Source organism: Cervus elaphus, chromosome 22 (genome assembly GCF_910594005.1).
Source record: "Cervus elaphus chromosome 22, mCerEla1.1, whole genome shotgun sequence".
NCBI classification, from domain to species: Eukaryota; Metazoa; Chordata; class Mammalia; order Artiodactyla; family Cervidae; genus Cervus; species Cervus elaphus.
In genome coordinates this window covers 39,581,858-39,607,720 of record NC_057836.1, presented here as the reverse complement: position 1 = coordinate 39,607,720, position 25,863 = coordinate 39,581,858, and positions in this window count along the sequence as shown.

Genomic DNA, 25,863 nt, shown 5'->3' with positions numbered 1-25,863 from the left:
GGTTCATCTGTATTACTCAGCCATAAAAAAGAATGAAATTGGGTCATTTTTAGAGACATGAATGGACCTAGAGTCTTTCATACAGACTCACTTCTCATGCATTTTCAGACTCCAAGTTTCCTGGTTGGCCTGTCTTCCTGAGAGGACACTCAGAAAATGATGGTTAGTGCGATGAATGACAGATCCCAGTTTTGCAGTTGTTCTTTCAGTGCTGCAGGTGGTACTAATTGTCTTTACTCCTCCATTATCTAGTCTAAATTCTTCTCACCCTCAGCTCTCACTTCTGCAGGTCTTGGTGATTTACCTGTGTGATATTGTGATTTATAATAGAAAATATATATTTGGTCTTTGTCCCTGTTCCTGGCTTAGGGCTTTGAAAACCCTGGTATTTCCTAAGAGATAAGAGGGAGGGGTGAAAAAAGTATTTTTTGTTATTCATAACAAGCATCTTTAGTCTTTCAACCACACAAGTTTATGTTAATGAGATGACTTTCAGAAAAGCACTTAAAGATAAGGGACTGGTTGCAAGGAACCAATCACATGACTAGAGGGTTAGAACTTTCAGCTCCACCCTCCCAACAACCAGGGAAGGGAGAGGGGTTGGAGGCTGAGTTAGTACTCAATGGTCAAGCATTTAATAAATCATTTCTACTTAATAAAGCTCCACAAAAAACCCTGACTGAAGGAAACTGAAGAGCTTCCAGGTTGGTGAATACATGAGGTGCTGAGTGGGTGATGCACTTGGAGAGGGTATATAAACTGCACCCTTTTTCCAATACTTTGCCACCTGCATCTCTTCCATTTAGCTGTTCCCGAGTTGAATTATTTTTAATACTATAATGGTAATCTATTAAATAAAATGTTTTCCTAAATTCTGTGAGCCATCTTAGCATATTATGGAACCTGAGGTGAGGATCATGGGAAACTGAATTATAGCGCATTCCTCAGAAGCACAGGTGACAACCTGGGCTTGCAGTTGGCATCTGAAATGGAGGCAGTCTTATGAGGCAGCTTTAGCCTATGGGAGTTGACACTGTCTCTAGCAAAATAGGGGCTTCTCTTGTAGCTCATTGGGTAAAGAATCTGCCTGCAATACAGGAGACCTGGTTTGATTCTTGGGTCAGGAAGATCCCCTGGGGAAGGAAATGACAACCCACTCCAGTATTCTTGCCTGGATAATCCCATGGACAGAGCAGCCTGGCAGGCTACAGTCCATGGAGTCGTAAGAGTAGGACACAACTTAGTGGCTTTTCACCGGGAGAACAGTGTCAGGATTGAGTTATGGGAAACTCAGTTGATGTCAGAGAATTACTTGGTGTGGGAAGAACTCCTATCCATTTGGTGGCCAGAGGTGTGTAGTATAGTAGTGGAAGAAAGCACAGTGTGCGAAAGGGGAGGCTTTCTTTCACAACCTGACAATGTGACTCATATCTTCATATCAGAGGGCTTTGAGCCCTTGGTAATCATCTCCTTCTCAGGCCAGGATTGCTGTGTGTGTCCCTTCACAGTAACATTTGGGCAAGGAAATACCGAGAGGCACCTCAGTGTATCACCAGAGTTTCACACATGTTCCCTTCTACCTCATGTAGGAGCAACTTATCTCATCCTGCTGACCAGGGTCAACTACCCTTGGTATGGTGCTGGCTCCTTTCTCAACGTGACAGATCTGGACACAAGGAGCCCAAAGTGCCAGGGAACAGCCTTAGGTTGATGGGTTCCTTTGTCCTCTGAAGGATAAGCCCCAATTGAGGATAAAACATCTAAGCATGGGGAACCCAGAGGTTGAGGACAGAGAGTCCCCCAGAGCACAGAGAGTCATGATAAGTGGGACCATTCCTGCTTCCAATCTTTGTCTCCTGAATCCATGTGTCCTTCCTATTAGGACACGGCATCATATGAAGGACTCTGGAAGATAGCACTTTATATACACCTAGAGGGACTTCTTCGGAGCTGGTACTTCAGCTGCACTTATAGCAGGATAATACAATGGCTGCTTCTGGATGGTATGGTTTGTGATACAACCAAAGCACCCTATGAAATGGATCTGTGCCCACACTTCGTTCACCAAGGTGGGATCCCTGGCTGGATACTATGTTATATGGAAACAGGCAGTCTGTAAGCTTCTGAATAGTGATTCTGGCTGAGGTTCTGTGGGCAGCAAAGGCAAACACACACCTAGAAGAGCTATCTATTCCTATAGGAAGAAATCACTGGCCCTTCCAAAATAAGAAAAGACCTCATGATGTAAACTTGCTACCAAGGAGCCAGACGGTGTCCAAGAGGAACAGTGCCACATTGGATCTTCATTCCTATCAGTTGTATATTCAGAGGTGATGATAGCTGGATCAGCTGTCATTAGTAAGTGCCCGAGCTGTTGGGCTCATTTGTAGCCATTCTTGAGTGGCACTGTAATGCTTGTACCTGTCTACCAAGCAGACTCAGAATGAAGCAAGCTTTAGGGTTTTTCTTTTTCTGGCAGATGGTCAAAAGGAGCCCCCGCATGTGGCTATATGTATGAGAAGGAGGTGAAGAACTGGTACAAAATTAGTGGATGACACTGAGGCCTGTGCTTCCTTTAGCCAGTTTAACCAATAACTCTCAAAAAAGGTATATATATCAGACTTCCATAGTAGAATACTGGATGGCTTATAAACAACAAAGATTTATTAATGTTTTTCATGGTTCTGGAGGCTGGGAAATCCAAGCAGGTTTCCAGCAGATTCAGTGTTTGGTGAGGCTCTGTTCTTGGTTCACAGATTGTCTTCTTGCTAAGTCCTCATATTAATATGATGAAGAGGGCAAAGGAGCTTCTGGGATGTCTTTTGTGAAAATAGTAATTTAATTCATGAGGATCCATCCTTATGGCCTAATCACTTCCCAAAGTCCCCACCTACTCAAATTGGGGATTAGGTTTCAACACATGAGTTTTGGGGGGATATAAGTATTCAGTGTATAGCAGTATACATCAATAGATTTATTATAAATCAAATTAATACAAAGGATGTATAGTATCCAATTTACAATCAATGATTTTATAAACAATCCAATGAACCAGTGAAGTTGCTCAGCTGTGTGCAACTCTTTGTGACCCCATGGATTGTAGCCTACCAGGCTCCTCCATCCATGGAATTTTCCAGGCAAGAGTACTGGAGTGGGTTGCCATTTCCTTCTCCAGGGGATCTTCCTGACCCAGGGATCGAACCCAGGTCTCCTGCATTGCAGGCAGACACTTTACCGTCTAAGCCACCAGGGAAGCCCTATTTTAAATTCTATATAGCCAAATTATTCTTAGAGAATGTTTTTATTGATTTTTGTAAAATTCCTGCCTCCACAGCCAACTTTGTTGCAATCAACAAGTTAATATAGTTCTGACATGAATGTTGATTGATATTTTTATAATGAGTAAGACAAAAATGAAGCCACAAAAATGTGCGTTAGAAATTGACTTCTTTGCTAATGATGTGACTGACCTATTGGCTGAAAGGGATAATAGTTCTCTGATACTAAGATAACATTTTCTTAATTTTTTGTGCTATTCACAATGTAATAGCTATATAAATGATATACTTTATTTAATATATGTAACTAAGATTTTTCCTATTACATTCTGTATAGTCATTCAGTAAAACAATAAATCAAATTGTCTTTTGTAGCAATTACCCATTTACATGGTATAAATATTTCCAAAATGGTCAATTTCAAACTACCAACATGACAACACTGAATGTGGAGTTATGAAAAGATGTACTATTAGACAGTCTGTCCACTATGTAGACACAAAGTCATAAACAGTCCTCCACAGCATGAGTAATAGTAAAATACAGTAAAATAATCAGGAAGTTTTAAAGTTCGAGTATTTCTTGCCTTTATTTTAAATATAATGCATGTAATTGTATGTAATTTAATTCTTAATAATGGTTGTGCTTGCAAAGTTCTTGGATATTTCAGAACTGGCTCTGTGAAGCAGTACATGCCAGCTCTACTACCTCTGGGCCTCCTTATGCTTGAACCTGGACATACCACTTCTAATCATGTGTCAGAATGCTTTTATGGCTGCCTGTGACTTGGTGGGCTTGGAAGAATCCAGATAACCAAGGACCCTTTTGACTCACGGTCACTTGATGCCCCATGAGTCTAGTACCCTATCTCTACTAGGGCCCAGTAACACATTAGGAGCTGTTTTGGAGTGTGTGTTTAATTGGTATAAAAGGTGGCATGGCCTTGTGCCAGAACCCCATGGGTCTGCATTGTGATTCTTCCCCAGGGCTTTGCCAAACACTTCATACAATGTCTTCTCCCACCACTGAACACTAACGTAGTGTTTCTTAGATGCATGGCCCAAGGGTGAGGGCAACTTGTGCTGTAGCCTAGATCTGCTGCACAGTCCTGTTCTGCTTTGGGCCTCTCTAAAATGGCAGTGTATGCATCCCACTGGCTGGAATAATATTCCTAGGTATGGAATATGCTGCCTCCAGAACCCTATGGGGCCTTGTCCTTCCTGTTCGGGGAGGGGAGGTTACAGATGCAGTGATTTGTCTTTTATTTAGGAGGGGATGTCCTGGATATTTGTTGTCTAAATAGTTACTGATATGACAGGTCTCTGAATCTTTGTAGAATTTTCCTCCCACCGTCAAGAGAGCATGTGTTTTACCAAGGGCTCCAGCCTTAGTGGTGGAAGTAAAGTGGAAGTGGGTTTTGATGGGTACACAAGTTTTCTTACTCACATTGTCTTAGTAGAGCTCTTAGGATAGAAATAAGGGTGGAGAAAGGAAAAGTTGGGTCATAATATGGCCTCAATGAAGGCCCCTTATGGACACCTGAAGCTTGAATGGCCATCAAAATTGGCCCTAATTAGTGTAAGAGGGTCAAGCTGGCCTTCATAATACAACATCCATCTGTCATTGGTTATATGCTACTCCAATGGGGAGGTGACCTTGGTTGCAATGACCCTTTTCAGCCAAGGCAATTCTGAAGAGAACTGACACCTGAGGGTTCCTTCCTGCAACACTCCCAGGAACTGGGGGATTAAGTCCTTCAGTTCTGAAGAAGAATCTGGAAGGCTCATCAGAGGCCTGCTGCTAGTATGCAACAATGTCATTTACATGGAATCTGGAAGAGCTAACAGATCTCCTTTTTAAAAAAGAAATTAGGGTATAGCTGCTTTACAATGTGATATTAATTTGTTCTGTACAGTGAAATGAGTCATCTATATGTGTACATATATCCTTTTCCTCTTGGACTTCCCTTCGCCCCCACCCCACCCACCCAGTCATCACAGAGCACCTAGCTGAGTTCCCTGCCCTATATAGCAGGTTCCCACTAGCTAACTGTTTTTACACAAGTCAGTTCCAATCTCCCAATTCATCTCGCCCACTACCATCCACATGTCCCTTCCCTACATCTGTGTCTCTATTCCTGCCCTGGTAATGGTTCATCTGTACCATTTTTCTAGATTCCACATACATGTGTTAATATGATATTTATTTTTCTCTTTCTGACTTACTGAACTCTAACAGAATTTCAAACATGAAGACATATTTAGCGAGCAATGTCCTGGAGTATCTATCAATAATTTCTGATACCTTATAACTGCTATTTTAAAGAGAAAAACATGCATCCAACCCGGGCTGGTGATCTGTTTCACACTTGATAATATACATGTTTCAATGCTGTTCTCTCAGATCATCCCACCCTCGCCTTCTCCCACAGAGTCCAAAACTCTGTTCTATACATCTGTGTCTCTTTTTCTGTCCGGCATATAGGGTTATCATTATCATCTTTAAAAATTCCATATATATGCATTAGTATACTGTATTGGTGTTTATCTTTCTGGCTTACTTCACTTTGTACAATGGGCAAAAACCACTACAATATTGTAAAGTAATTGGCCTCCAACTAATAAAAATAAATGAGAAAAAAAAAAAAAAAAAAAAGAGAGAGAGAGAAACAACCTTTGAAGTTGATAGGGAAGTTTAGGAGTTAAAGCCAGAGACCTTTGCATTTGTTTACATAATGTTAGCAGGAACAGTTCAAACAAGTGTACAGCCCAGAAAATAATAGATCTAGGTGATCCATTTAGATGGGAAGAAAAAGTAATTTGCTCCTCACCTCTCGAATTGGTTTAGGAACGGCAGTAAAAAACTAAAAGGAGGAGAAATGTTTCAGAAGCCAATTCGGCGCTCAAACCCAAATCAAAACTCCAACCTGAGACTTTTTATAAGGGCAAGCAGTGCAATGGGCGGTCAAGGAAAACAGCCGGTGGCCTCTCTGAACAAACCGGGTCAGGGCGGGCAGGAAGCCCACCTCAGGGAGACCCTCTCTCGGTTTTCAGAAAGACGCTTCGAAGCTCCATTTCCCTGCTGTTTCCACCCCCGCCGCGAGGCTGCAATCACGGGAGTCGGGGCGGTTGGGGCAGAAAGCCGGGGAAGCAGACGTCAGAGGCAGAGATGGGACAGAAGCGCGGAGCCAGAGGGAGCCCGTGACCGGGGGCCGCCGCTGTTGTCCGGGGTGCTGAAAAGCCGGGGACGTCCGGGGCTGGGGCGGCCACTGAGGTCCCTCCCCCAGAGGGCCGGCGGGGGTTCCGGGCGCGCACCTGCTAAGCCTGCCCTGGCCCGGGGCCTGGAGGTGCCCGCCGGTGAGTTTCCCCCAGTAGACCCTTAATGGGGAAATGATGAGGGCGCAGAGCATCAGCGGACAGGTGCCCCTGGTCCCCTTCCCCGCCGCTCGGGGCAGCCACCACCCCTCCACATGAGTGCGGACTCTCTGCGCCGTGCCCGGGGTGAGCTGCAGGCAGCTCCCTTCGAGGCGAGTTCCTGCACGACGACGTGTGGGCGATCGTCAACAACGCCAAGGTGCAGCCCGGAGCCCCTCTGCGCTGGGGCATCTTCTCCAACGACTTCTGGGGCAAGGGCATGGTCGGGAACACCAGCCACAAGTTCTACCAGCCGCTCTGCGTGGTCTTTTACAGTCCGTGAACCCCCCGGCTTACTCGCAGCCGCCCCTCTGGGTTGGGGAGGTTATGGGGCTCTTCCTACCTCCCCCGGCCATCCCTTCGGCCCGTCTGGGCTTCTGGGACTAGGTTTGCCAGGTAAGACCCAGGATGTCCTGGTGGCCAGCTCCACAGGACCAAGTGGGGAGGTGGAATGGGAGTTTCCGTGGTGTTTGCCCGCCCACCCCATCCACAGACCTGGCCCACTATGGCGAAGGAACACCTGCATGGATGGACTCAGCAGCCTTTGTTGGGGAGTGGGTGCTGCTTCCCAGTTGGGAATTTTTACAGGTTCCTGGGCTTCCAAGATAACTCAGTGGTAAAGAACCCATCTGCCAATACAAGAGATGTAAGAGACACTGGTTGGATCCTTGGGTGGGGAAGATCCCCTGGAGAAGGGCATGACAACCCATTCCAGTATTCTTGCCTGGAGAATCTCATGGACAGAGGAGCCTGGTGGGCTACAGTTGCAAAGTCAGACACGACTGAAACAACACGCGGGCATCTTCACAGATGAGGAGGAGAATCTTGGCAGAAGACTATCCGGAGCCATTGGTAGTCACCAAGCTGGAGCTGATAAAAACAAATCTTCTCTGTCAAGACTTGAAAATGTGCAAAGTAAAGGAAAACAAAGGTCTGTGTCTTCCCATTCCCGGCCTCCCAATTGAAATAGTTCCCCACCCCCACCAGAGTTTCTGGTATGAATAATTTACAAGTGTATTGAGAAACCATGATTTCCCCCCTTTAAAGGGCCCCATTGGAGTTTTTGCAGGATCCTTAGCAGTGCCTTTATGAGCAAGTGAAGGTCTTCCTCTACAATAAAGAATTATAGAGGGTGCTGGTAATCTTTAGGCTTCTGCCTTAAATGTATATAGACTGTTTTCAGCCCTTAGAAGACTGGAAACAAGGTCCCTGTGTTACAGTTGTCAAATACCCTGTTCATTCATTTATTTAACAAATGCTTATAATCTTTATGTTGCCTTTGAGATGTAATCTTCTTTGCATCTCCAAATCTCTCACTCTACACTTCATTACATCCTAGATACCATGCTTTCTGGAAGGGCCAAGCACTTTACTTCTTCAGGGCTTTTGTACTTTCTGATTTCTCTTCCTGGAATTTGCTTCATTCAGATATTTTTCCAGGTTTGCCTTCAATATGGTGTAAGCCCAGTGAAGTGAATCCCTAGCCCTAGTTACTTGCCCACAAAATTGATGCTCAGTCAGTGTTAGTGAATGAATGATGATTTTTTTGCAGATGTTTAGGAACTATTCTAGGTGATTATAAGGTTGGTTTCTACCTCCCCCCGCCACCTTTAATACAGGTAATAAAATTTTCATGGTCCTATTTTCCAACTATGGTGTCCCTGGGTGCCCCAGAGGTCTGGCTACTGGGGGGTTCAGGAGTCAGTCTGATTCTCCCATGGGAGTAGGGGGTGGAGGATGGGTATAGGGGTGGCTTTTGTGGCTCTCAGCTGGAATCTGCTGAGGTTGGGACTCTCCATGGAGAATGAGGTTCTTTAACACTGGACAGCACATTGAAGTATGCTTGTTGATGAATCTCCCTGTGAAGTTCAAATTACTAAATACCCTGAGGTGAAATACAGAACTACAGGGAGTTCTCTTCCTCCCCACTAAACAAGAACTAAATTCCAGCCATATCAGTAACCTTTATTCCTGAGGAGGGTCATTCTCTCTCTCACTCGGTCTACAAGCAGAAAGAAAGGGTAAGTTTTTCCCTCTTGGATTAAACAAAGCATGAGGACCTGAAAATGGCTTCTCTTCAAAGTAATGAGAAGGTAATAGGCAGGAAGGCTAGGGGTCTCCAAACGGAGGAAATAGGCTGCAAGTGTCAGACATTTTTTATCTCTCCCTTAAGTGGCAGGAGGAAACAAGCTATAAGTGTCAGATTTTTTTCCCTTCTGGATACAAAATTAAAAGGGAGTTTCTTTTAAAATTCTGTGTTGCTGTGATGACACCTGGTTCCACCTGAACTTAACTTTTCTCAAACCTTGAGCTAACCAATGCATTTTTCTTATGGAAATGTTTTTCTTAAGCTATGTGAATGAACTAGGCATTTACCCTAGACTCTGTCTTTCTTCAAGTAGGCTCCTCCTAAGACTCAGAACCAATAATGGCTCAACAAACCAGCATGTTTTATCCATACTATTGTTCTCCTAATCTATGTTAATGAGACTATGTATTTACTTGGAAACCTGCCTTTTTTCAAGATTCATGTCAATGGTTTTATGGCCTAGGATGACTCACCTTGTGCCAATGTTATCTCAAAATGCATGCTGTGGGTGAAGGGCCTGGTGCCACTCTCTGAGTTTTGAGACATTTCCTTTCTCTAATTAGCAGCCTGTTTGTAGGTATATAGCTTCTTGTTAAAGACTAGCACTCTTTCTGCTCCCTTCTGATGGCTATGTCAGAAGCCTTCTCTAACTCTTTTATACTTTAATGAAACTTTATTACACAAAAGCTCTGAGTGATCAAGCCTCATCACTGGCCCTGGATTGAATTCCTCTCCTCCAGAAACCAAGAATCCTGGTGTCTTTCACAGCTTAGGAACAACCTTTCAGTAATGAACATGACTCCTTCACCAGTCATAGCACTTTAGAAGAAAAGAAAGCCTTTGCTAAAGCTATCAACCCAGTCATCACTTTTAGAGAAAATACTTGACATTTTTTTCTGATCTGACTTGTATTATTTGCCTACTTCCTTTCTTGAGGTTTTTCTTCTGGGACTTGCCACCTTCTCTATGGTGTTAATGATCTTCCTTGTCCTTTGTTTCCATACCTTCCTTTGATGTAGTTGTTCTTTGAATGCTAAGGTGACAGTACTGACACTGACTACCCCTGAACTTGTTCATGGGTGTGGGCTCCTCTTAACTAGCTCCCCTTCTTTTTTCACATGCTCCCTCCTTCCCCTTTCCTTTAAAGCCATGTGAGGATGTCATGCATTAAATTGGAATCCTAGACTTTGCTTTCCCTTTCAAATATACTATGCTTTTCACATTGGTGCCTGTGATTCAGATCCTCTGGCACTTCAGAGATGAGGTGATGATAATTTGCTGATTTGCTCCTGGTACTAGAGGGAATGCAGAAGAGCACCAGAATGATGAAGGACCAGAGGGACTTGCCTTAGAGGAAGAAAAAGAAGAACCAGATGTTGTTATATGTATTGGTTGAATGATTGAAGAAGACTGTAGAAAAACACTTATAAGCATTTGAGAGCTGAGATGATGACAAGAGATGGGGAAGAAGACCAGAGGAAGGCAGGAGGATGTACCATGTGTTTATATTAGGCTGTGAAAACTCAGAGAAAGTGCTATAGAGCCCCATCATTTGAGACACCAGCAACAGATGATAAAAGTATTCTTCAGTTTTTTTCTAGCTGGAATTTTACCTTAAATGGGAGTGAGTGTGTAACGAGAGTTACCACTCTAGGCTCTTTACCACCACACCAGGTGACCACTCTGAGGACAGTTAACTTTGAAATCCTGACAGCCTTAAAGGATGGAACAGTCAGGGGAAGTGGTTTACATTCCTCTTGTATCAAAAGTTAATTCACCTTTTCTTTGTAAGAAGAGGCTAATGAATGGTTTCACACTCCCACCCCCTGTCTGTGTGTGAAATATGTATAAGCACAGAGTGAAAGCAACTTTGAATGGAAAACTTTGGATTTGTCATTTATTTTAACAGTAAAAGACAGAGAGCTTTAATCCTGAGAAGTGGTTTCTACAATTGAAACAGGGAGAATCTTTCAAGAGAATATTTATTGCTTCTCCAAAAAAGAGCTTGAGATTACCTGCCTGCAAAAGCAGGACTGGACCTCAGGAAAGCATATTGTACATGCCCTTCCAGGTTAGAATCCTTCAAATCAGTCAAATTCCAGGTTAGAATTCTTCTACTCTCAAGTCTATATTATTTGCCACTCTTAATTATTAGTTCTACACATCTTTCACACGATAATGTAACAATTAATGTGGTAAGGTTTTGAAGTGATTTTTATATTATTAATGAAAGATTAGATTATGTTCTTTACATTTTTAATGTTAAAAATGTCAGGAAATAAAAAAATATTAATTTACAAGCATTTAATGAACACTGATCTTGGTGTTGGCTATAAACTATTGAGCATGATAAATGAAGTTCTTGCTCACAGGGCTTTAATAATCTATTAGACTGAACTACACGGAATTGCTAACATTTAAAAGATTTTTGAATTTCAGAAACGGCTACTTCATATGATTTAACTAAATAGTAGGAAAGGCAAGCCACAAACAAATATATAAATGAATAAATACGTAAAATAAAAGTGGGAAGTGGTGTACCAGAAACCAAGCTATTTTCTTTCATCTCAAACCCTCTCTACTCTCCATTCTCTACTCAGCTTTTTGTTACTGGGGATGGCATTCTGCATGGCACCATGGACTATGGTTCTTTGCATCAGGTGGCCAAAGTATTGGAGCTTCAGCTTCAGCATCAGTCCTTCCAATGAATATTCAGGGCTGATTTCCATTAGGATTTGATCTCCTTGCTGTCCAAGGGAATCTCAAGAATCTTCTCCAACACCACAGTTCAAAATCATCAATTCTTCAGCACTCAGCTTTCTTTATGGTCCAACTCTCACATCCAAACACGTCTACTGGAAAAACCATAGCTTTGATTATAGGGACCTTTGTTGGTAAAGTAATGTCTCTGCTTCTTAATATGCTGTCTAGTTTTGTCATATCTTTTCTTCTGTCTTTTAATTTCATGGCTGCAGTCACCATCTGCAGTGATTTTGGAGCCCAAGAAAATAAAGTCTGTCACTGTTTTCATTGTTTCTCCATCTATTTGGCATGAAGCGATGGGACCAGATGTCATGATTTTTTGTTTTTTGAATGTTGAGTTTTAAGCCAGCTTTTTCACTGTCCTCTTTCACTTTCATCAGGAGGTTCTCTAGTTTCTCTTTGCTTTCTGCCATAAGAGTGGTGTCGTCTGCATATCTGAGGTTACTGATATTTCCCCTTGCAATCTTGATTCCAGCTTGTGCCTCATCCAGTCTGGCATTTTGCATCATGTACCCTGCATGTAAGTGAAATAAGCAAGATGACAATATATAGCCTTGATGTACTCCTTTACTCATTTGGAACCTGTCCATTGTTGCATGTCCAGTTCTAACTGTTGCTTGTTGACCTGCATACAAATTTCTCAGGGGCAGGTAAGGTGGTCTGTTATTTCTATCTCTTGAAAAAATTTTCACAGTTTGCTGTGATCCACACAGTCAAAGTCTTTGGCATAGTCAATGAAGCAGAAATAGATGTTTTTCTGGAATTCTCTTGCTTTTTCTATGATTACCAGTGGATATTGGTAATTTGATCTTTGGTTCCTCTGCCTTTTCTAAATCCAGCTTGAACATCTGGGAGTTTTCGGTTCATGTACTTTTGAAGACTTTCTTGGAAAATTTTGAGCATTACTTTGCTAGTATGTGAGATGAGTGCAATTGTGCGGTAGTTTGAGCATTCTTTGACATTGCCTTTCTTTGGGATTGGAATGAAAATTGACCTTTTCCAGTCCTGTGGCCACTGCTGTGTTTTTCAAAGTTGCTGGCAGCACTTTCACAGCAACGTCCTTTAGGATTTGAAATAGCTCAGCTGGAATTCCATCACTTGCACTAGATTTGTTCATAGTGATGCTTCCTAAGGCCCACTTGACATTGCATTCCAGGATGTCTGGCTCTAGGTAGGTGATCACTCCAACCGTGCCTATCTGGGTCATTAAGATATTTTTTGTATAGGAGCTGACTGTGGCTCAGATCATGAACTCCTTATTGCAAAATTCAAGCTTAAATTGAAGAAAGTAGGGAAAAATCATTGACCATTCAGGTGTGACCTAAATCAAATCCCTTATGATTATACAGGGAAGTGACAAATAGATTAAAGGGATTACATCTGATAGAGAGAATGCCTGCAGAACTACGGATAGAGGTTTGTAAAATTTTATGGGAGGTGGTGATCAAAATCATCCCCAAGAAGAAGAAATGCCAAAAGGCAAAATGGTTGCCTGAGGAGGCTTTACAAATCACTGAGAAAAGAAGAGAAGTGAAAGACAAAGGAGAAAAGAAAAGACATATCTATCTGAATGCAGAGTTCCAAAGAATAGCAAGGAGAGATAATAAACCTTCCTAAGTGATCAATGTATGGATGTGAGAGTTGGACTGTGTAGAAAGCTGAGCGCTGAAAAATTGGTGCTTTTGAACTGTGGTGTTGGAGAAGACTCTTGAGAGTCCCTTGGACTACAAGGAGATTCAACCAGTCCATCCTGAAGGAGATCAGTCCTGGGTGTTCATTGGAAGCACTGATGCCGAAGCTGAAACTCTGATACTTTGGCCACCTCATGCAAAGAGTTGACTCATTGGAAAAGACCCTGATGCTGGGAGGGATTGGGGGCAAGAGGAGAAGGGGACCACAGAGGATGAGATGGCTGGTTGGCATCACAGACTCGATGGGTATGAGTTTGAGTAAACTCCGGGAGTTGGTGATGGACAGGGAGGCCTGGCATGCTGTGATTCGTGGGGTCACAAAGCGTCAGACACGACTGAGCGACTGAACTGAACGGAACTGAACTGAAGTGATCAATGCAAAGAAATAGAGGGAAACAATAGAATGGGAAAGATTAGAGATCTCTTCAGGAAAATTAGAGACACCAAGGGAACATTTCATGCAAAGATAGGCACAATAATGAAGAGAAATGGTATGGACCTAACAGAAGCAGAACATATTAAGAAGAGGTGGCAGGAATACACAGAAGAACTATACAAAAAATATAGAGGGCCATACATACAGAGAATTAAAATAGGGTGAGATGAGGAATGACTACTTAAAATTGAGTGGTCAGAGAAGTTCTCTGCAGAGGTAACATTTAAACTAAAATCTCGAAGACCAAAAGCTGAGGGAGGATATTCCAGGCGCAGGATGCAATGAGTTCCACCAAGGTGAGAGCAGGTGGATTGCAGGGGGGAGGGAGAGAAGGCTAGAGTCCCTGGTTGTTTAGGGGGAGAGATAGGAGGCAGCAGACAGAGAGATTTGTCAGCCAAGGTAGGGAGTTTTCATTTGACTGTAGAAATTTGGAGAATTTTAAGTAGAAGAAAGGCATGATCTACTTTAAGTTTTAAAAGGTCACTCTGGCTTTGTGTTGAGAATGGACTGTAGAATGAGAACCAAAATAGAGGACTGGGTAGGAGGTGTTTGCTATCATCCAGGTGAGAGGTGGTGGTGGTTTCAACGAGGTGGTAGTAATAGAGATGATGAGAGGTAGACCAATTGGGTACATGCTTTGGAGAAATTAAAATTATGAAGAATTAATTAATCATTAAAATGAAGCATTAATGTGTGGGGTAAGAGAGAGGAATTGAGGAAAATTTGTGATGCAATGTACATATGTGTGTGCATGTGTGTGTTAGCTCTCTATTAAGCCCTCTCACCCATTCATGCTTATGCACACATACACACATCCCTGCACATCCACATACTCACACACATATAAGCACATGTTCACACACTGGAGGCTTCCATTCAAGATGATGTGGACTCACCAATCATTATTTCTTCAAATCCTACCAGTCTACCTTACTGGATTTTCCTCTAGTTCACCTTTCTCCATCTTATATGTGGAGATTTTATGAGAGATTTTGGTAAATGACTTTTCAAAACTGGATATGCAGATATGTCTCTAGAGCATCCCAGTGTAAGGAGCCTGTTTTAAAAAATGAAGTTAATAATAATTATAACTTTATTTTTCTGTGAACCCATATTGACTTCCAGTCTAATCAGAGATCCGTTTCTAAGTGTTCACAAATCATTTGGTTAGTAATCCACTCCAGAATGTTTTATTATTTATTGTCAAGCTTGCTTGGTCTTCTATAGTTTTAGACTCTGCTTGCCACATTTTAGAAAACTAGGAAATTGTTTGAATTCCAGGTTTCTAGCCCTCTTTATTTCTGAGTGATTTTTATGTAATAAATTATTTAACTAGTTAATTTATGATTTTAAAATATATTAAGTTCTGCACTGTCTGAAGTATTATGAGACATTACTTCACAGTGCTATCTCATTATTGCAGTTGCTTCATATTTGGCAATTCCTTTTGATATTCTAAAAATCTAAATGAACACACTTCAAATACCAAGTGCTCTCTCTTAATCTACTACTACTACAAAAAAAAAAAAACAAAAACAAAAAACCATGTAAAAAATAAAATCCATGTACATTTTTATACCCATGGAGGAGGGCATGGCAAACCACTCCAGTATTCTTGCCTGGAGAATCTCATGGACAGAGGAGCCTGGCTGCCTGCAGTCCAATGGGTCACAAAGAGTTGGACATGACTATGTGACTAGCATGCGCACACACACATTTTTCCATCGGATGCATGTGGACCACCAAAGGTGGCGTGTATCTGTTATTTTATATCATTTTTGGTAACTCATATGAGTTCAGTAATATATATCATGCCTGCATGTGTACTAAGTCACTTCAGTCACGTTTAACTCTTTGCGACCTATGGACTATAGCCCTCTCGGCTCCTTTATCCATGGATTCTCCAGGCAAGAATACTGGAGTGGCTTGCCATGCCCTCCTCCAGGGGATGTTCCCAACCCAGTGATTGAACATGCATCTCCTGCATTGGCAGGCAGGTTCTTTACCACTAGCGTCACTTAGGAAGCCCAATATATATCATATATGTGTATGTATATAAATAAAGGGTGGGAGGATATATATATGACCTATCAAGATGTTTTTATTTTTCAGAAATATAATAAGTTCTCTGTCTTTTTCAAATGAAAGTGAAACCAAGCAGGACCCTGTGGAGCTCTGTTGGGTACAAATCCTTTCCATGTCCCCCATTTCTGGTTTGTAGAAAATACACTTCCTTCAGCCTCCTTGAACTTCCCCAAGTTCCAATGGGCAGATTCAAAACAGTTGCTACTTAGAAAAGTGAGGGAATGCAGAAACAATGGAGGAACAATCAAGAAACAATAATGCAGCAATGGGGCAGTGTCTCAGTTCCTCCTCAAGGGATGTACATAACAGTATCTTTGAGTTCTTCTTTAAGAACTAAGGCGCTCCACCTAGGTGGAGGCTGAGCAAAAGAGTCCTGGAATGCCACCCTATTACCTCAAAACTGCAATCTGAAGAAAGTCTACACACAGTGGAAGATAAGGAAGACTTGACCCCCTCCCCACATGAATAATGGTGATTAACTTCCCCTTTTTGCCTTTTCATACTGTTCATGGGGTTCTCAAGGAAAGAATACTGAAGTGGTTTTCCATTCCCTTCTTCAAATGATTTTTTGGGGCTCCAAAATCACTGCAGATGGTGACTGCAGCCGTGAAATTAAAAGACACTTACTCCTTGGAAGAAAAGCTATGACCAACCAGGACAGCATATTAAAAAGCAGAGACATTACTTTGCCAACAAAGGTCCATCTTGTCAAAGCTATGGTTTTTTCAGTAGTCATGTATGGATGTGAGAGTTGGACTATAAAGAATGTGGAGCGCCAAAGAATTGATGCTTTTGAACTGTGGTGTTAGAGACGACTTGAGAGTCCCTTAGACTGCAAGAAGATCCAACCAGTCAATCCTAAAGGAAATTAGCCCTGAATATTCATTGGCAGAACTGATGCTGAAGCTGAAACTCCAATAATTTAGCCACCTGATAGGAAGAATTGACTCACTGGAAAAGACCCTGATGCTAGGAAAGATTGAAGGTGGGAGGAGAAGCAGACGACAGAGGATGAGATGGTTGGATGGCATCACCGACTTGATGGACTTGAGTTTGAGTAGGCTCTGGGAGTTGGTGATGGGCAGTTTGGTATAAAGTCATCCCTCAGTATTCACAGGGGATTTGTTCCTCCCTTGGATATCAAAATCCACGGATGCCCAAATAAAATGGTATAGTATTTGCCTATAGCCTACTCATATCCTCCTGTGTACTTCAAATAATCTCTGTTAACTATAATATCTAATTTTATTAGATATTAGGTATAATATCTAATTATTAGTGATGTAAATGCCACATTAATAGTTGTAAATGCAATGTAAATGCTATGTAGTTACTGACATGGCAAATTCAAGTTTGGATTTTTGGAATTTTCTGGGTTTTTTTCTCCAACATTTTTGATCCATGGTTGGTTGAATCCAAGGGTGTGAAACCCTAGAATATCATGGGCCAAGTACATACTTTCCTATAATTTATTTATATACATGTATATGATATATATAATATATATGCTTAATGAACATAATATATATTTAATGAACACACACTATATATATATGTGTGTGTTGGGGGGGTGCTTAGTTGCTCAGTGGTGTCCAACTCTTCATGACTCCATGGACTGTAGCATGTCAGGCTCCTCTCTTCATAGGATTTTCCAGGAAAGATTACTGGAGTGAGTTGCCATTTCCTACTCCAGGGGATCTTCCTCACCCAGTTATTGAACCTGCATCTCCTAAGTCTCCTGCATCAGCAGGTCGGTTGTTTACCACTGAGCCATATATATGTGTGTGTATATGTATATATATATATATATATATACATATATATATATAACCAATGAAAAATTAATCAGATCAAAAAATTGATCTAAGAAAGAAATGAAAAATTTTATTCAATCTAAATTGAGGATTATAGCCTGGGAACAGCATCTCAGAAAGATCTGAGTATTACTGTTCTACCCATTAGAAGTCAAAGCAGTTATAAAATTTCTTGAGACAGAGGGTTGTACATTAAATGATGCATTACTGACACAATCCAGATCTGCAAGTACAAAGCAGTGGGTCATTGTGATCCTTTACAAGATCAGGAAGGAAGGTTATTCTTTCAGGAGTTGTCTTATTGATACCAGGAGAATGTTGCTCTTTGTGGTTGAGCAGGTATTTCTGTATATACATGTATTTCTTTATTTACATGTATATAAATAAAGTATAGGAAGATATATATTTGGCTGACCATATTCTAGGGTTCCACATCCTTGAATTCAACCAACTGTAGATCAAAAATATTGGGGGAAGAAACCCAGACAGTTCCAAGGGGAGGCTTTGTTGGTGCATAATGCAGGTACACAATGCACAATAAAAGGACAGGGGGTAAAAAAGCAGAGAAAAAATTTTCATGTCTTGTCATAAAAGTTGAATTTTATTTCCATGTAAGTGTACATATCATACATATATATGATTATTTTATTTAATGGGGTATCATAAAGTAATAGTGTTCTGAAATAGTTTTTAAACTTAATAATAGATAATCAGGTGCTTCCCTGGTGGCTTAGTAGTAAGAATCCACCTGCCAATGCAGGAGACACAGGTTAAATCCCTGATCTGAGAAAGTCCCACAAGCCCTGAAACAACTAAGCTCAAGTACCACAATTATGGAGCCTGTGCTCTAGAGTCCAGGAACTGCAGCTACTGAAGCCCATGTGTCCTAGAGATTGTGCTCTGCAACAAGAGGAGCCGCTGCAATGAGAACCCACACAGGGCAACTAGCAAAAAGTCTGAACAGCAACGAAAAGCAAGCAGAGTTGAAAAATAAAGAAATAAATCTTTAAAAAAAAAGCTTTTAAAAATAACAATTCAGTTTATAACTTTTTTGTTACAGAGTATAGGGGAACAAAATTTGCCATCCCAAAATGTTTTTTTGGCATCAAGGTTGTTCTAAGCTAATTATTTTTAAGGAGTGCTTCCTGGGTGGTTCAGTGGTAAAGAATCAGCTTGTAATGCAGGAGTCACAGGAGATGCAGATTTGATCCCTGGGTTGGGAAGATCCCTTGCAGGAGGGCATAGCAACCCATTCCAGTATTCTTGCCTGGAGAGTCCCACGAACAGAGGAGCCTGGTGGGCTACAGTTCATAAGGTCACAAAGAGACAGACACAACTGAAGCAATTTATCATGTGCACATTTTTAAGAAAGAGAACACTTAGGAAATATTTCTTTTTGTTACCCCTGGCAATGGCACCCCACTCCAGTACTCTTGCCTGGAAAATCCCATGGACAGAGGAGCCTGGTAGGCTGCAGTCAATGGGGTTGCTATGAGTTGGGCACGATGGAGTGACTTCACTTTCACTTTTCACTTTCATGCATTGGAGAAGGAAATGGCAACCCACTCCACTGTCCTTACCTGGAGAATCCCAGGGACGGGCGAGCCTGGTGGGCTGCTGTCTGTGGGGTCTCACAGAGTCAGACATGACTGAAGTGACTTAGCACCAGTAGTAGCTGCCTAAAGACTTTAGATAAAGGGTCGATCCTTGGAGTACAGCTACCAGCAGAGATTTCTGCAGAGAAGATGGGCTGAGTGTGGTGGGGAAACTCAGCAAGTTCTAGAGATCAGAGTCCACTCTGTGTCCTATTGCCTCTGCATGGCCCAACAAATATTTGTTTATCAAACATTTGATTCTCCATCTCCATGTGAATTGCTTTTCTCCCCTTTGAAGGTCCAAAGCACTATCCCCAACCTCCTCTTTTGTCTTTAGCTGAAGATGGTATTTGAGGTGAGGGCTTGAGCCACTTTGGTGAGTTACTTAGTTTTCCTGGGTCTCTACTAGGTACTTTGTTGTTGTTCAGTTGCTCACTCATGTCCAAATCTTTTGTGACCCCACAGACTGAAGTATGCAAGGCTTCCCTCTCCTTCACTATCTCCTGGAGTTTGCTCAAACTCATGTCCATTGAGTTGATGATGCCATCCAACCATCTCATCCTCTATCGTCCCCTTCGCCTACTGCCCTCAATCTTTCTTTACACTGAGCTCTTCTCCAATGAGTCGACTCTTCCCATCAGGTGGCCAAAGTATTGGAGCTTCAGCTTCAACATCAGTCCTTTCAATGAATATTCAGGACTGATTTCCTACACCAAAAAAAATTAATCAAAAAATAAAAATATATTAGAAAAAACAGCATTTTATAAATGCAATGTTAGCCGAACATTTTCCCACAGGGCTTTTTCTTTTTCTTTTTTTTTCATTTATTTTTATTAGTTGGAGGCTAATTACTTTACAATATTGTAGTGGTTTTTGCCATACATTGACATGAATCAGCCATGGATTTACATGTGTTCCCCATTCCGATCCCCCCTCCCGCCTCCCTCCCCATCCCATCCCTCTGGGTCTTCCCAGTGCACCAGCCCTGAGCACTTGTCTCATGCATCCAACCTGGGCTGGTGATCTGTTTCAACCTTGATAGTATACTTGTTTCAGTGCTATTCTCTCAGAACATCCCACCCTCGCCTTCTCCCACAGAGTCCCAAAGTCTGTTCTGTACATCTGTGTCTCTTTTTCTGTTTTGCATATTGGGTTATCTAATTAATTAATTTTTTTGAAGGATAGTTGCTTTATAGAATTTTGCTGTTTTCTGTCAAACCTCAACATGAATCAGCCATAGGTATACATATATCCCCTCCCTTCTGAACCTCCCTCCCATCTGCCTCCGCATCCCACCCCTCTAGGTTGATACTGAGCCCCTGTTTGAGTTTCCTGAGCCAGACAGCAAATTCCCTTTGGCTATCTATTTTACATATGGTAATGTAAGTTTCCATGTTACTCTTTCCATGAATCTCATCCTCTCTTCCCCTCTTCCCATGTCCATAAGTCTATTCCCTATGTCTGTTTCTCCATTGTTGCCCTGTAAATAAATTCTTCAGTACCATTTTTCTAGATTCCGTATATATGTGTTAGAATACAGTATTTATCTTTCTCTTTCTGACTCACTTCACTCTGTATAATAGGTTCTAGGTTCATCCACCTCATCTGAGCTGACTCAAATGTGTTCCTTTTTATGGCTGAGTAATATTCTATTGTGTATACATACCACATATACATATATTGTGGTACAATATATGTATATTTACCCATTCATCTGTTGATGGACATCTAGGTTGCTTCCATGTTCTGGCTGTTATAAAATAGTGCTGCAGTGAACATTGGGTTACATGTGTCTCTTTCAATTTTGGTTCCCTCAGGGTATATGCTTAGGAGTAGGATTGCTGGGTTATATGGTAGTTTTATTCCTAGTTTTTTAAGGAATTTCCTTACTGTCTTCTACACAGTAGCTGTATCAATTTACATTCCCACCAACAGTGCAAGAATGTTCCCTTTTCTCCACACCTTTTCCAGCATTTATTGTTTGTTAACATTTTGATGAGGGCCATTCTGACTGGTGTGAGGTAATATCTCATTGTAATTTTGATTTGCATTTCTCTAATAATGAGCGACATTGAGCATCTTTTCATGTATTTGTTAGCCATCTGTATGTCTTCTTTGGAGAAATTTAGGTCTTTTTCCCACTTTTTGATTGGGTTGTTTTTCTAGTATTGAGTTGTACGTGTTGCTTGTATATTTTATATACTAATCCTTTGTCAGTTGTTTCATTTGCTATTATTTTCTCCCATTCTGAGCGTTGTCTTTTCACCTTGCTTATAGTTTCCTTTGCTGTGCAAAATCACTTAAATTTAATCAGTTTCCACTTTTTAACTTTTGGTTTTATTTCCATTACTCTAGGAGGTGGGTCATAGAGGATCTTGCTTTGATTTATGTTATTGAGTGTTCTGCCTATGTTTTCCTCTAAGAGTTTTATAGTTTCTGGTCTTACATTTAGGTCTTTAATCCATCTTGAGTTTATCTTTGTGTATGGAAAATCCCACGGACGGAGGAGCCTGTAGGCTGCAGTCCATGGGGTCACAAAGAGTCAGACATGACTGAGCAACATCATTTTCACTTTTTACTTTCATGCACTGGAGAAGGAAATGGCAACCCACTCCAGTGTTCTTGCCTGGAGAATCCCAGGGACGGGGGAGCCTGGTGGGCTGCCGTCTGTGGGGTAGCACAGAGTCGGACATGACTGAAGCGACTTAGCAGCAGCAGCATGTTAGGGAGTGTTCTAATTTCATTCTTTTATACGTAGTTGTCCAGTTTTCCCAGCACCACTTATTGAAGAGGCTGTTTTTGCCCCAATGTATATTCTTACCTCCTTTGTCAAATATAAGGAACCCATAGGTGCACGGGTTTATTTTTGGGCATTCTATCTTGTTCCATTGGTCTATATTTCTGTTTTTGTGCCAGTACCATAATATCTAGATGACTGTAACTTTGTAGTATAATCTGATGTCAGGAAGGTTGATTCCTCCAGCTCCATTCTTCTTTCTCAAGATTGGTTTGGCTATTCGGGGTCTTTTGTGTTTCCATATGAAGTGTGAAATGTCTTGTTTTAGTTCATTGAAAAATAACATTGGTAATTTGATAGGGATCACATTAAATTTGTAGATTGGGTTTGGTAGTATAGTCATTTTCACAATATTGATTCTTCTTATACAGGAGCATGGAATATCTCGCCACCTGTTTATGTTGTCTTTGATTTCTTTCATTAGTGTCTTATAATTTTTGGTATACAGTTCTTTTGTTTCCTTAGGTAAGTTTATTCCTAGATATTTTATTCTTTTTGTTGCAATGGTGAATGGGATTGATTCCTTAATTTCTCTTTCTGATTTTTCATTGTTAGTATGTATAAATGCAAGTGATTTTTGCGTATTAATTTTGTATCCTGCAACTTTGCTAAATTCACTGATTGACTCTAGTAGTTTTCTGATACTATCTTTAGGGTTTCCTATGTACAGCATCATGTCATCTGCACACAGCGAGAGCTTTACTTCTTCTTTTCTGATCTGGCTTCCTTTTATTTCTTTTTCTTCTCTGATTGCTGTAGCTAGGACTACCAAATCTACGTTGAATAATAGTGGTGAAAGTGGATAGCCTTGTCTTATTCCTGATCTTAGGGAGAATGCTTTCAGTTTTTCACCATTGAGAATAATGTTTGATGTAGGCTTACCATATATGGCCTTTATTATGTTGAAGTAGCTTCCTTCTATACCCATTTTTTGAAGAGTTTTAATCATAAATGGGTGCTGAATTTTGTCAAAGACTTTTTCTGCATCTATTGAGATTATCATATGGTTTTTAATCTTTCAGTTTGTTAATATGGTGTATCACATTGATTGATTTGTGTATATTGAAGAATCCTTGCATCCCTGTTATAAACCCAACTTGATCATGGCATATGAGCTTTTGATGTGTTGCTGAATTCTGTTTACTAAAATTTTGTTGAGAATTTTTGCATCTATGTTCATCAGTGATATTGGCCTGTAGTTTTCTTTTTTTGTGTTGTCCTTGTCTGGTTTTGGTATCAGGGTAATGGTGGCCTCATAGAATGAATTTGGTAGTGTTTCTTCCTCTGTAATTTTTTGAAAGCGTTTTAGTATAGGCATTCATTCTTCTCTAAATGTTTGATAGAATTCTTCTGTAAAGCCATCTGGTTCTGGGTTTTTGTTTTTTTGAGAGATTTTTGATCACAGCTTCAATTTCAGTGCTTGTAATTGGGTTTTTCATAATTTCTATTTCTTCCTGGTTCAGTCTTGGAAGATTGAACTTTTCTAAGAATCTGTCCATTTCTTCTGGGTTATCTAGTTTATTGCCATGAGCACGTGTCTTTTAATTTCATGGCTGCAATCAGCGTCTGCAGTGATTTTAGAGACCAAGAAAATAAAGTCTGTGACTGTTATTAAACTCTTATTTTATTTTTCTTATTAACTTGTCTCATATTAATTTAATTCTTAGACCAGCCAGAAGAAGTCAACAGGATAGAGGAAAATTTCTTCATCCTTAATAACAAGTAAGACGTAAAAACTTTTCCTGTGCATTCATATCTTTTAAATACAAAATTGGAAGTGAGAAATTGAATATTTCCCACCATATCAGCAAACAAGGATGTCACAGTCACCAGCGATTCTAGCCGCCATGAGCCCTAAGGGAACTTAGGAAGGAAAGAATACCTGCCATCTAGCAGCCATCAGACTGCAGCCATTCCCTGAGGAATGCAGGATGTGAAAACAAGATACTGGCCCCAAATAGCTGAGGTGTATTTCAAACTAATGATTTCAGGGAGCACAGATTCTTGTATCTTCCCATACATAGAAAAGTGCCAAATTCCTAAACTTGGGTTATCTGGATTTCTTTAATTAACAATAATCTTTTAATGTTCAGACTACTTGCCCTTTGTTGCAAAACTTCTATTTAACCAGCTCCTCCCCTCTTCTCCTTGGAGCAGATCTCTCAGGGTCACTTGAGATGCTGTCTCTTGGGCTTGAAGTCCTAAAAACTCCCACCAGATATAACATAACTCCCAACTTTAGGTTGTGAATATTTTTTAAGTTGACAGAACCCACTGCACTCTTATAATCTCCTTTTAAAACTAGATATATAATAAAGATATATTTCCATGTCATTATAGTTTCAAATTATTATTTTAATTGCCTAATAGTGTATGGTATGATGCTACCAAAGTTATTTGAATATTTCTGTATGGTTAGACTTTTAGTTTTTTATTTTTCAACTTTTGCTTCTCTAATTAAAGTGGTGAGGAGCATTCTTATACATATACATCTTTATGTAATTCCCTAGTTATTTCTTCTTATCAGAATGCTGAAAGTGAAATTATAGAAGCATTATGTACTTTTTAAAGCTTTTGATACATATTGCTGTATTCTTCTCCAAACTGGACATCCACCAATGGTATGAAATTGCCTGTTTCCTCTCACTGTGATTGTGAAACACAGAATGCTGCTCACTATCTGAGGGCTCTATAAGAATTAAGGGACTTCTCTGGTGGTCTAGTGGTTAAGAATCCACCTTCCAATGCAGGGAACATGGGTTCAATCCCTGGCTGGGCAACTAAGATCCCACATGCCACAGGAAAACTAAGCCCAACTAGGGAAGCCCACGTGCCACAACTACTGAGCCCATATGCTCTAGAACCCATGCTCCACCAAAAGAGAAGCCCACAGGCTGTAACTAGTGAAAGCCCATGTGCTACAACAATGACCCAGCACAGACTGAGAAATTTAAAAAAATGATGATAATTAAGTCATCAGTAACTGCAATTATTGACCAATAGTGCACTCTGAGAGGAATTCAAGATGAAAACAGGATGAAGCACTCTTTGCTTTGGAAAAACAGGCCCCCAAATAGACACAGACCTCAGGAAAAATTATAATGAATCCAGGTTCTTGTATCTTTCACATGCTAAAATTATTAACTGAGATACCTCTTCCTTGTGACTAGCAGTAACATTTTACCAAAATGTATGCTTAACTGCAAGGGCTACCCAGGGGGCTCTGTGGTAAGGAAAGTGTCTGCCAATGTAGGAGATGCAGGAGACTCGAGTTCAATCCCTGGGTTGGGAAAATCCCCTGGAGGAGGAATGGTTACCCACTCCAGTATTCTTGCCTGGAAAATCTCATGGACAGAGGAGCCTTGTGGGTTACAGTCCATAGGGTTGCAAAGAGTCGAACATGACTTAATGACTAAGCACAACTGAGCATGCATGCATGATTGAGTGCACACATTCCCTAACCAGATCATATATATACTAACTTTTCCCCTACCTCAGCAGAGCAGTCCCCTCAGAGCTACTGAGGGGCTTTTTCCCAGACTATAGTCCTTAGTAAGACCCTGACTAAAACTTAACTCACAGCTCTTATGTCGTGTGAACTTAAGTCAACATTAAGCTTCCATGGTGGCTCAGACTGTAAAGAATCCAACCACAATGTGGGAGACCTGGGTTCAGTCCCTGGGTTGGGAAGATCCCCTAGAGGAGGGCATGGCAACCCACTCCAATATTCTTGCTCGGAGGATCTCCCTGGACAGAGGAGCCTGGCTGGCTACAGTTGATGGGATCACAGAGTTGGGCATGACTGAGTGACTAAGCACAGCAAGTCAACATGATCATAATGAATGAATTTTAAACAAATGGCCTTGTCGTTCTGAAAAGCTCAGCCTGCTGAAGATGGAAAT